Raw genomic sequence first — 13,350 nt, forward strand, 5'->3', positions numbered from 1 at the left:
ACACTAAAAAAATTCTCCCGTTGGTCCCATGGGACCCGCTCATCACAACAATGCCCAGCAGCCTGCATCGATTTTCCTTTGCAGGGGAGATTTATTTCCAGAGGCGCACACACCAGTTCAGGTGCTGGAGCTGTCTCTGAAAAGACGCTCTTTTGGGAGGACAAAATGGTGTCAATAGATATTTCGCACAGCTCTCCTCCACCTACAATCCTGTCCTCCCATCCCTGGAAAAATTCTAGTCTCATCAGTCCACCTGAGAAATTTCAACCTCTCTCTGACCCATTACTAATCAATTAACTAATTAAGAGCTTTTCCCCTCCAGCTAAACATAAAATGTTCAGCAATTATTAGTTATTTTGAACCAAACCCCAAAACAAATTTCACACAGCCTGTTAAAATTTCCCAGAGGTTTCAAAAGACCTTGTTTAAAGCTGTTGCTCATCAGAGCTGTGTTTAACCAGCTCCAAAAGCAAGGTGTCCTCCAGCAGCATCTGCACGGGGAGCCACAAGTGGTGGCATCTGGCTTGACCTACAGCCACAAGTGCTGCAGGGGGTTGGCAAGAGGACCACAGCTCCCTCCTGGGCCATAGCTCAGACCTCTACCACACGCTAAAAACATATTTAAAACCACATATACCGCCTGATACCGAGGGGTGTGATGAACTGCAGTGTTAGGGAGGAAGGCAGGCTGAGGTCACTGCACTTTGGCCAGGAACATGCTTCTCCTGCCATGGAAATCAGTTGAGATGGCATCTCCAGGTTCATGGCAGGCCTGTCTTTTATAGCAATCAGTGCAGGGAAATGATGGAAATCAGATTGCAGAGGGACAAGAAATGAGTAAAAGCCTGTGAAGAACTGAGACCAAGTACCTCTCCGAAACAACCATCACTGAAATTAGCTCTGTAGCACCGGTCTCGATTGCAGACAAAATGTGACTGTATCCTGGTGCACGAAGCAGTCAGCTAGGAAGGGGAAATTATTTCAGCTCAGGGTCATTTCTATTTTTAACGTTTCTGTGTTTATTTCTGTGTTTAAAACAAAATGCAAGGAAGAACACTACCAGCGCACTGAACTGCAGAGGTAACTGGAGGAGTTTCAGACCTGGGTGAAGCTGCAGAGGGAGGACACAAATTTCATGAGGGGGAGCAGTCAGGCAGTTAGAGCCCTTTTACCCATGTTGTAAATCCTTCTCCTAGTGATTTTGGGACAAATCAGCAACAGATTGGGATCCCCAGGTGTTGATTAAGGAGCCTATATTCCATCTGATGAATTTTAGGTCAGTTTTTAGATTCACATCAGAAAAAAAAAAAAAAGGTATTGGCCACATGAAATATTTTCCATCCCAATTATTTTAGCAGTCTGAGTACCAACCAAGGGAAGTCAGGCTAATAAAGCAGCTACCCTGCTACCATGGGAGAGGGTTCACCCAGACACATTGGTGCAGCTGACTACGTTGTAGCAAGTACTTAGCAATAATGAATAATTAATGTATAAACCAAAGTATGTGTGTCTCAATGCCCCAAGGTCTTTGGGCACCTTCACAGAAAATAATTAAAACAATAGATTACAAATAAGATGACAAGTCCCCGGGCAAGTGGATGTACATAAAACCACCGAAATGCAGAAATAAAGAGGACGTGAATGTGATGCAGAAGCTAAAAAGTTCTTGTGCTCTGCAGATCCCGCAGCTCCTGATCTTGCACCACACCCCAGCCCTTGGGTATGAAGAAGCCAAAAAGCAAAGATGAATATCAGTCCTAGGAAGTGATATTTGCCAGCTTTACATCATGAGAACATGCTAGCACTGGGAACACTGATGGCTAGGAAGGAAAAAAAAAAAAACAAAAACAAAAACAGGTTTGCTACAGAAATGCCCGAATCCATGAGAGCAACCAGCATGAGATGCAAGTAGCTCCTGGCCTTGTCTACTGGTGGTGCCCTTTCCAGCTGATCCTCCAGACAGCCAAATGCCTTAGAGGGCAAAAAGCAATTCCTAAGAATTTCCAGCTTCAGGTTTCTTAAGCAAAACTGCCCATATATTACAGCTGCTAATAGCTGGAATTCCCTGGCCAGGCCTGTGGGCCCAGACACCACCATTAGCACAATGCAGCCAGGCAGCAGGATATATGAACAAATGTCTTTGATTGCTGGGACAGTCAGAGTTTTCCCCAAGCACGGCCTGAATGGGGAGTTCGAGTGATGAGGCACCTTTCCCTGCTCTGCACAAACACGCACAAACTGTTTTCCAGCCCCTTTCACACCTACCTGAATAACACAACTTCCTCAGCAAAACACAACAGGCGGGATGTGTTTTTCTAAGCGACCTGGTGAAGTTGCATGGAAAGTTTTCCAGCTACCATTTGAGATGCTGCAGGAATTACATTTAAATAAAATAATCCACCAGGCTGAATGGTGATGAGCAAAAAGCAGAATGACTCTGGGGTGGTTTCATCTCGGGGAGCAGAATGGGAAAGTGGCTGTTTGCAATCTGGAACAACTCCATCCTTTCCACACAGGTGCTTAAAAATATCTTTTCCCAGAACTTAATTTCTCTTGATGGTGCAAACATAAAAGTCCCTAGAGGCTAATACCAAATATCCAATTCTTCCAGTTGCTTATGAGCACTGTGAAGCTAACATTTCCCCACTGCAGCAGAACAGCTTGGGTGTCACACAGCTCCACGCACCCAACCTGCAGTGTTACAAGCACTGTAGGACGGGGGCAGGGGAGACCTGACCAAAACGGGCAGTGGCCACACATCCCCTTGTCCTGCTGGCACATTTCTGCTGCCTCCTTGGCTTGGCATTGGTTTGACCTCTTACTTTATCCAAGGTAAAAAAAGATTTAAGAACCTTTATTTTTTTAAAACTCTCAAAAAAAATCAACATGGGAAAAAAAAAAAAAGACAGTGAATCATTTTCTGCCAACCTACAGGATGGCCACTCTCCAGAAATTCGGCCACACACTACGTACTGCTTAAGGAAGCCATGGGAGAGCAGGACAGATGGGTTTGCGGTACGCAGGGGAGTGCAGCAAGCAGAGTCAGCACAGCTGTGTCCTCATTCCCGGCCCTCTCAGGAGGGCTTTTGCCATGACCAGGACTCTGGATGTTTTAGCAGCAAGAGCTCTGACGTGCAGTTTGCCACCTCATCCTCTGGATGGGTCAGGGACACCAGCACCCAAAGAGTGGCTGCAGCAGATGCCTCTGCCTGCCTTTGCCACTCCGGTGTTTCGCCTCAGCAGCCTACATGCATGGAGAGCTGACTGAAACCTCCAGCGTTGTCCTGCTGGTAGACTGAGCGTGTTCATGTGGACTTTCCACACTCCCTGAGGGAGCAGGAGCACTGTAACACTGATATAACTTAAAGGCTGGCACCACGGAGAAGCACTGCATGTTTCTGAGCTAAAAATGAGCTCCTTTGGCAACAATCAGAGTGGGGTGTTTCGTACCCACATCCAGCAGGCCGGCAGCATGAGAATGGAAACACCCATCCAGACCCCACCTCTCAGGGCTATCAGTGCCCTTTGTATTCGCAGCAATTTACATCATTTCAGTACAGTTTCTTCACCCATTAAAATCCTGTGTCAGCATCTGGTTCCAGCCATGCCAGTGAAGCGAGGAAGAGACTGGTACAAGGGGGAAGGGAGGAGGAGAAGCACACCTACCAACCTGTTTAACACGCTGCTATCGCCCACCGTGTATTTGAGATAGAAGAGGCAAAGGCTGCAGGTATGCCCTCCAGAAGCCATACTGGGGGAAAAAATAAATAATAAAGAACAAAGGGAAAAAAGTGACTTACTCCTTGCAAATCTGGAGCTTAGGAAGCAACAGATGTAAACTGGAAGCCCAGTTTGGCCCCTAAGGCATTGCTCTATTTTCTATCCATGGCACAGAGGTTCATTAGCATTGGCGCGGGCTGCTCTCTGAACCTCCTAATTTCCCATTAATAGGTCAAACAGAAGCAAATTTTAACAAATCTGTTCAAACATTTGAACAGATGAAAGAAAATCACAAGTGATCCATCAGGGCCTGAATCGGTTCTGTCCAGGAGGTGTGTTTGAGCTGGCACCTGTGCATCTGCATCCTGCTGTCACACCGTGTTACACCTTCACTCGTACACTGCAGTTTGGCAGTCCCACAACTCCACTCCTTCTGATCAAAAGCAGACATCTCCCTCTGACTTTAGCTCATTGCTACCCCTGAAAACTAACCCCATATCCCAAAAAACAGTTCAGTTTGCCACGCATGTGGTAATGTTGGGTGAAGAAAGTGGCAAAAGCTGCACACCTGGAAGTAGAGGATGGGACAGCTTCAGCAAGTTCCCACAGTTAGTTCAGCTTCAGTCAGTCGTGAAATTTCACCTTGATTTTCACTGCTTACCTCATTCCCCTCCCCATTACATTTGTAATTGCCTCAGAGAAGCTCATCGTTAGGTTTCTCCATCGTTTCCAAACTTACCCCCAGGGCTCCGCGCAGTGATGAGGAACCGGTGCACATCCTCGTGCATTAACACAACAATTGTCAACAGCAATGCTTCCCCAGCTCCCGAGGCAATGACACTCTTAGAGAGGGGAGGAAGCCACAAGCCTTGGGTGAATACCCAAAAACCTGTACAGACAATTCAGCTGGGTACACGTGTCAGTCCCTCTTGGTGACACCGGGCAGAACAGGGATGGGTAAAGGTTGCAGGGACAACCTTTGGTGAAAAACAGCAACTTTTGGAGAGCAGACAGTCTCCCTTCTGCCAGTAAAGCTCAACATAATGGAAGCAACTAAGTGCTAGGGTGCTGCTGGTTCCTCGGATTAGCTTATAGCTCATAGGTTATCTGTAAATGCTTAGTGAATAAAAGCAACTTCAACACCAGCGAGCATCACGACATGGTGGGAATCCAGCCCGGGTGCTTTCTGCCCAAACCCTTCCCGCTGTTCATGAGCGCCTACAAGCGCCCTACTCACCTGGGGCCTGGTCAAAATTTAGGTGCAAACTTAAGGCTTGCTGAGCTTCTGAGAAGGTTGCTATGCCCTTAAACCTGCTGAAATTTAAGCTTGGGGCGCAAAATGGCAGATGTTGTTGAGTTTGATGTTCTTCATACTTAAATGTTATTATTTTTAAATTAATGTTTTATTGTCCTGGAGAACTATGATCAGTATGCGTGATAGCTCTGGAAGTACGTAAATAATTATTACTTCAGAGCTGTTCAACCAGGCTGACTCCAATGAAATTTTGGGGGGTTGGGTTGGGTTTTTTTCCATTCATTTTTTGTTTTTGTTTTTTAAATAAGTGGCAAAGGGTTATTTTTGCAGAAAAGAGACAGCTTGATAATTTTGAAAATGAAATGTCCTAAGTCAAAGTCTAGGAATGTATTATTTCACGCACTAGCTACTGAATGATGAATTAATAATAGTATCTCAAATACATCTTCCATCAATATGCTTCTTCAGATGCCATCAGCATTTAATTAACATAAATTACATGACATGAGGAGGATTCAAACAGTCACCCAACCCCATATCTCTTATACGCTACAGAAATTCTTGCAATTTCTGCAAGGCAGTAATTTTTTTCCCTATAAATTTATCACAAATCAAGTATTTTTCACAGTACATTTAGAACTGCATTTGTCTTAGTTTGCTGAGGACTGGAGATCGGGTCTTTGGCTTTGGTTCAAGTCGTCTTCTAAATTTCGTCAAGCAATAGCAGTCATACAAAGGAAATATTGGCAGTATCTAGCTGCAGAGGAACCTTCAGCAGTTCCCATAACCCTCACGATGAGGTGGGGCACCAGTAAACCACACAAGCTGTTTCTCATTTAACTGTCTTAAGTCACAAGAAAATAGTTATGACTGTCCTAAGAAGCTTGGACATCTGTTTTATCTCATAGCAATACAAAAGGTCTTACTGCTCTCTCTTCCAAAGGTTGCAAAGTAATCAGACTGAATCCAGGAATGGGGAATTGGAGGTGCACAATCAAAATGTCAGCCAGATGACCAGAATGATGAAAAAAGAAAGGACAGCTGTAGTCCCCCAGCAGGCTGAACAGCATCCAAGTGCTCAGTTACCAAAAGAAGGGAACCAAGTGCAGAAGGCAAGAGGGAAATACAAGGACATGCAGGCTCCAAATGGCTAACACAGGGACATTGCCTTTTCTCTGTGCCTTTCTTAAGCTAAGAGAGGGAGGTGGCTGCTTTAACCTAGAACAAAGAACTAAAAGTTTGCTGAGTTAAACCACCACCAAAAAAAAAAATCTATTATGTATCACATTAAAAATATTCTTCGCTATTATTTTTTTATAGCTCATTCTTTTATTTAAATATATTCTTTTTCCCTTCAGCGTTGTTCAGTGAAAAGTTGATTCTGAAGTGACTGGCAAACCAAGGTATTTTATCCCTATAGGTGTGGTTGTTCATTAAACTAGGACAGGGGATTGTGGAGAAGTGTCTGGCTCCCCAGCCTGCTCCTCCAGAAGGGCAGGGAGCGCCATGCGCCCGCATGGATGCTGCGGTGCAGGCTCGGATGGCAGAGCTGTGTGTAGGTCTGAAGTATCTTCTTCCAGAGAGCAGCAACATCTACAAAAGCTTTCAGATATGTAGTGATGAGCAGATCCTCACCCCAAAAATCTCTGGTGAGTTCACAACAGGAGGTTGACTCTCCTTTGCATCACATGAAGGAGAAAGCATAGCAATATAAATAAATGGAGTTAATGTACTGCAAATGGTGGGGAAAAGATTAGCCCTGCATTCAGTTACACTGTTCTAGTCCATATAATCCACTCCAAATTAGTTAATATAGTGTTCACTATCCAATCACCCTCCCTGCTTTTGTTACGAGCTGCCATACAGCACTAAGCACCACGCAATCCTGCAGCAAGCAGCTGTTCATTCTCCAAAGAGTTCACAAGAGACCAAATAAGCAAAGGAAAAATAATAATAGCACAAAGTGTCCAAGGTTACAGAGCAAGTCAGTCACGGTGGCAGGAACAGAGCCCACGTCCTTCTTGCCCTTGCTGCGTGCAGAGGACTCCAAAATGTGCCTTTGGTCGGTTGGCTTCTTTTGATGTTTGATGTAAGATGGATTTTTCCCAGTGACAACCTACATTCAGCCTCATCTGCTGTGCTAAGACCTCAGTATTAATGACTAAAGTTTCCATAGGTATCATACACGCCTATGAAGGTTGGCAAATAAACCAGCAAGCACACAACATTGCCTTAAATAGGGCAGTTCTTTCCTAGACTGGCAGATATCCCAAAAAAAGATCAAGAATTCACCCACTAAAAGCAATACTGCAGGAACCCGTTTTCAAAGCATGCCACATTCACACATAGAGGCAACGTAATTGTGAATATTTGTGAAACCCACCACCGCCAGAGAAGTCTCGTTTGTTTTCCATTAAAAGAAACTGCTTGCCAACACATTGGAGCCTCAGAGTTGAGAAAAGGGAAATTGGCTGTCTATCTGGGTGAGGAACCAACGTTTCCTTACCCCCCATTAACTTCCATCCCATCTTTTTTCGCACCATTAATTGAATGACTTGGGAACAGTTCTTCAGAAGCAGTAACAACGGTCCTTAGTCGCCTCACCCACCTCAAGATACAATTTCAAAATGGGAAGATGGAGCCACCATCCCCTCTTCAACCACAGCTGAGCACTTCCCAGCTGCGTGGTTACACTTCTACACTTCTTTGGGCACACGCCCACACCAGCAGCAGCTCCCAGCACACCACAGACAGGAGGCTGGGTACAGCTCTGGCATTTTTACAGCAGTGGCTGAGATTTTCAGAAGAGAAACAAAGTGTCTGTGTCTGATCATAACCCAGTGCGAACTGGACTCCTGACCGCCTGGGTCATTTTCAAACATCCAGGCCAGAATTAGTAACAAAAGCATTTGCTTTTTTATCTTTTCCTCTCCCCTTTGCTTTTGTGTTTTTCATTACAGGAGTATGAAGCGATATCGTGCTATGACAAGCAGTCAGAGCTGAGCTGAAACACAGCTCCTGCTACAATCCCTCATTCAGTTGCTCGTTTCCCTTTCTCATGCCAGTCTCGGGAGGCTTATTAATAACAACTAGGGAGACAGACCTTTTCCATCTCTGACTTTGTAATGGGCAAATTTTCCCTAGAACCTATTACTGAGATTTCTTCTCCCAGACATCCCCCTCCGTGCCCCTACCCAAGATCAGTGGTATTTCCAGAAATTAAGTTAGCTCCACTAACTGCGTTATGTACTCTATTCTTGACAAACCACCCTTCATTGCCTTAATGTTCTCATTATGGTTGATACACTGCATCGCTGTTCATTTATTATAGCATTTTAACTCAAGTTCAGATTGTATATCACTGGTGGAGCTCTCTGGGATAAAGGGCAATGAATACTTTAATTGCCTGATAAATTATTAAGGACACTCCTTTAATTGGGTAATGTGGTGTTTACATCTTTGAAGCAAATACTTATGGAATCTACATGGGTGCAGATTTTTGCTAAACACACAGCTACCAGCCTCTCTCTCCCCTTGAGAATAACAGTTTTATCAGGCTATTAAAATAAACACCACGCAGGATAAATTGTACCAGATGCCAGGCGAGACCTGCAGCTGGAATGAAGACGCAAACCTCCATCAAAGTCAAAGGAGGTGCATTGACTTACAGCAGCCGAGGGACTGGGCTTCTGCGTCCAATGGATTTCACTCAAAGTGAGGCAACAATAGCAGAAGACCTACATTTTACATCGCTTTAGCTAACCTAGTTCAAATGAGCTGAAATGGGTCACAGTGTACCCACACAAGGAGTTCAGCAGCAAACCCAACTTCAGAAGAGCAGAGGGAAAATGCAGCTGGGGAGAGCAAGTGCACGGTGTGTTAAACAGAGTCTGGCACAGCAGAAATCTGGTTTTTTGGCTGCTTTTGCAACCAGTTCAGAAATAAAACATTCCCTGGAAGGGCAGAGCTGCCTACACCCATGGGGAAAAGACGGGGACAGGAGGGAGAGGCAGCCCCCTGCCTCAGACCTTGCTGCTCCAGGCTCCCTTCTCTCCGAGCATCTCCGTACTTTGAATCTGAGCTTTCTTGAAGTTTTGCGATGTCCCTTCTTTCCTGAGCCTGGTGGATGTGAAAATACTTGTCACATTCTTTCCAGCCATATGCTATGCTTCCTGCTTATTAAAAGAGAGAGAAGGGAGCAGACTGTCTAGGAAGCAGCTTTGTGCTGCTTAGAAATAGTCAAGAAGCAGGCTTTTCAGGGGAGGTTAGCATTTCAAAGGCGTTTCACATATATTTATCAGCTTTTGGTAACACATTGTGCCTGAACTCAAACCCTGCATCCAAGAGACCCCTGAACCTCAGTACTTTTCCTCAGTCTGACCTGAGCCCAGCTCGTCAGGTACAAGGTGAAGATGTGCTAAACCTGGAGAGGACAAAGTTGGAGCTAGGGAAGAGCAACTCTGCTTTATTGGTGACTGCGCAGAGGCTCCATTTCCAGCTGGTTTTGGAGCAGTCTCAGTGTGATTTGGGGCAGCCCCGGGAGCATCGGGGCTGAGTGGTGAGCAGTGGGCAGGAGATGCAGGGAGAGAGATTTCAGGGGATGAAGACATGGGAAACAACACTGTTAATGCCTGCGGTAGTGAGTGTCCGCTCCTCTCGCTCGAGGGGCTTGGCAAGGGACAGGCGTGGCTGCACCTGTACAGGATTCACTGGAAGATGGGGGCAGCAGCATCACAGTGACTTCCTTCTCTCTCCCCAAAATGTTTTTTCACTAAAAATTACACAGCTCAGGGCTGCCTCGCTTCCCCTTTATCTTCTATGGCCAGAGGACACAGAAATAGTCTGAATATATATATATATACACACATACACACAGAGAATGTATCTACGTAACTTCTCTTAAGAAAAGATGACACTAATGCCTTTTCTACCTGTTAAGATGCCACTGTGTTTTGTTAGGGTAGGAATTCACCCCGAGTTGTGCTGCATTACCCTACTGCACAGCGGTATCTGGGTTTGCCTCCCGTTTCCCATAGCACTGCGGTGAGGAGATGGTAAAGCCTTACAGGTAGAGGAACAATCTGCCCTTTCCAGGGCTTCTGGGAAAAGTGTAGTCACAAACCTGCTTACTGCCAGTGAATCTCAATGACAGTCAAATTAGGTGAAAGCCCAGCTGATGCCTCCTTATAAAAGCTGAGTGTGAAACAGTGCATCCAGATAAACATCTAATTCAATGCTCAGATCTTCAGAAAATCAATCCCTGTGAACATGCGCCCAAATGAAAACAAGTGTAGATGGAGAAATTCCTTGGGTTAATGCTTCCAAACAGATCAATGCACAAACTCCCGTGGATTGATTTCCTCGAGCTCCAGCTCCACATTACTTCTTAAGGACAACCCTGATCACCCACAGACCTACAAGACCAGTGAGTGGGGTTATTCTTGCAGTTTCTTGTCCCTCCTTCTCCAGTCTTGCTCCTTCCCCAGCCATCACATCCCTCTCCACCTCCAGCACAGCCCTTCAAGGGTCTTCTGCCCCAGGCAACCACTTTCCTGCTGCGAGCTCCAGGGCTTTCAGCTGATGACAAGGCCCAGCAGCACCGAGGGGATGGGCAGGAGCAAGGGGATGGTCAGTGAATTCCAGATGTGCACAAAAAAATTTTCCACTCAGATGTGAAGCAGCCACAGCCTATTTGCTCAATTTAGTATTTTTGCTACATCATGCCATGCCAACAGGTGGTAGAAAGAACCCAACTGTACCCTCACTTTTGTGGATGCATTCCTCCTCTTTCCACCAATAACCTTCTAAATTGTATCCCAAAAAGGCTGCTTTTCCATTTAGAACACCATTGTGTTGCTGAATCTGTTACAATCGCAGGACAGCTAAGCAGTGTTACATTGATTATGTCATTAATGGGTGCAAAGACGCTCAGTGTACAAAATAAGTTGTCTTGATGGAGGAACATGCAAAATAGAAATCCAGCTAGGATATAAGAGATACTATGGCATTTCCCACACCCCATCACAGCCCTGTTGGCATCTTCCTCACCTGGCTACAACCTCAGAGAAGACTTACACACCTGAAAAGCGTCATAAAAGACAAAACAGGGAGCAGGTAACATCAGTGCTAAGTCATAACTGCTCTTGAATGCCACAGCTGGCAGTAACAGGCTGAAAAATAATATAGAGTTTAATTCACAGCACTCTACAGACTGCTACAAACAGGTAGTGGGAAATAGCTTCCTACGTTATTCCCTTTCCCTCAAGGCTTTTCTTATCTGCCTTCACTGGGGTGACCATCTATCACATCTCTTCCCACGTGCCAGAAGAACAGGCATGTTGCATCTGATTATGCAACTTTATCTCTACCGAGGGTTTTAGGAACTGTTCCCTCTTTGATTATGCTAATCTGATAACATTATTTCTGAGCAAGATAGCACAGCAGAGGGACAACGAGCTGCTTAGTGGCGGCCAAATCAAATGCAATCCGATATGCTGCTTGTGTTTCTCAGGTGCTGATTTCAGAGCATGGGAGTGCACCCTGTCTCTCCATTGTCAGGGGGAAAGCACAATTTGAACTTAGAGAAAAAATTAAAAGAGGTGATATGTATACATCAAGGAAGGTGGCAAGCATCCCATGTTGCGAAAAATGACTATGGGAGCAGGAAGGAAAGCACACCAAGATGCAGCAGCAAGCATAGCTTGCAGAACAGAACAACGTACACCCAGAAACACACATACATGATTAAATGGCTCTGGATGCTGAGGTCAAGTAATCTAGAGTCTCATGTTTCAGCAATAAAAGCAAGAACATTGAGGGAATCATCCTTTGACATCCATATTGCAACCACAAGCATCAGAGCACTCAGGCTCTGCTTCCTGCGCATCAGAGCTGCTGTGTCAGGGAGTGTGACGTGGTTGTGTGCTCAAGCATCACGCCTCTGCACCCCAAAACCTGGTGGGGGTTTCCTGCTGCAAACTCCTCCAGAAGCAGCCCCCATTTTAGGAGGCCAGTGCTTCCACTTGCCAAGTGTCTGATAACTCTTGCATTGTTGGGCAAATACTGGAGTTTCCAGTCTGATGGCTGAAGCAGGCCAGAGAGGAAATATTCAGTTGAAGTTGATCCAAAAAAGATATTTTTCATTTAAATAACCCCACATTTCTTTTCAAGTCTACTTTAAATATTTTAGAGTCTAGCTTTTTTAAATTTAGGAACATTTTCTAACTAGAAACTGTTTCAAAGCAGAGTCCAAGAGATTCATTGTAAAAGTACTGAAACAGCACTTTGTCAGCTTTGAAACAGAGGGAATGACAGTTTCAGAAGCCCTCCTCCTCCTCCTCTTCTGCAGCCAAAACTATTCCCTTAATTGGCCTAAATTGTCCATTTTTGTGAAAAGTTTGAGTACTCTGAAGCAGAAAAATTCCACTGAGCTCATTCAACCCTGTAGTTGGAGATGTCAGAGCCATAGTTTTCCACAGCCTGCACATCCACCTCATGTGAAGCAGCTTTCAGAAGGTGGCAAATCCATTAGTTCATAGTCCAAGTGGATAATTTTGCAGTAAATAATCCTCGATTGGTCAAATTACCTTTGGCTACAGCTATCTGTTGTGACCCAGACGTACATTTAAGAGCGAGATCCCCACCGCCACCCCCAGGCTTCTAGTTAAAACCCACAGGAGCAGACAGGAATGGGGATGTCGACTTATTCTGGGCTCAGCTCATCCCAGCATCTCCAGCCACATCCCACACCCGTGCCCACACAAACTCCCCGGTTGCACGAGCCGTAGAAGCAAGTAGGCCTCACCACGGAGCTGAGACCCAAGCCTGGGCATCCCCAAGGATGCCGCTTTCTCCGCTACTCATAAACTATTGAACTAGAGCAGAGGAGGCTTGGATTGCACACATTGGTGTCTCCAGGCCTAAATTCAGCAAGGGTCGGATCAGCAGCACCGCCTCTCCCCCTGACACAGCAATGGGTGTGCTGGAGCAGGCCCCAGCTGTGCACTCACTGCTTTTGGGGGCTCTGAGGGAATCACTAGAGCCTTGGTGCGCTGACAGATCACGTTTGGCATCCCGAGCATCTGCAGCGAGGGAGAGAGGTTGCTGGGAGGTACTTGGGAAGTGACGGTGACAGCTTCTGCAACCTGCTACCCGTCCTTCCCCTCCCTGCGCTTCTTCACACAAAAAACATACATAGGAGGGTTGACGGCAGAAATGTGCCATCTACTCCGTCTGCAGGGATTAGAAATCTGATGTAAATTATCTTTTTCCTTAATTACTTGATCCTACCTAATCCTCAGTGGACAACGTTGACCTTGATAGTCTAAATCTAGGCTTCTTAGCCCACACGGACTCTGCTCGCTGTTTCCGCACGC

The 13,350-nt window shown here is 45.6% G+C and overlaps 1 protein-coding gene and 1 long non-coding RNA gene across 12 annotated transcripts in view; one reads left to right on the forward strand and one right to left on the reverse strand.

The window, feature by feature from the left end:
- Positions 1-13,350, forward strand: part of LOC308200006 (calcium-activated potassium channel subunit beta-2) — a 130,586-nt gene that overhangs the window by 65,616 nt on the left and 51,620 nt on the right. The gene's annotated exons all lie outside the window — the stretch shown is intronic.
- The window catches only part of LOC308200007, a 64,678-nt gene that overhangs the window by 29,145 nt on the left and 22,183 nt on the right, over positions 1-13,350 (reverse strand). The window contains exon 3 of one of the 7 annotated variants that reach the window (XR_013955149.1): positions 5,919-9,094. The exons of the other annotated variants lie outside the window; for them this stretch is intronic. This is a non-coding gene — a long non-coding RNA (uncharacterized lncRNA). Of the gene's footprint in view, positions 1-5,918; positions 9,095-13,350 lie in introns of those variants that run through there. 7 annotated transcript variants of the gene reach the window in all.

This window comes from Anser brachyrhynchus (assembly GCF_964034855.1).
Source record: "Anser brachyrhynchus genome assembly, chromosome: 9".
Taxonomy (NCBI): Eukaryota; Metazoa; Chordata; class Aves; order Anseriformes; family Anatidae; genus Anser; species Anser brachyrhynchus.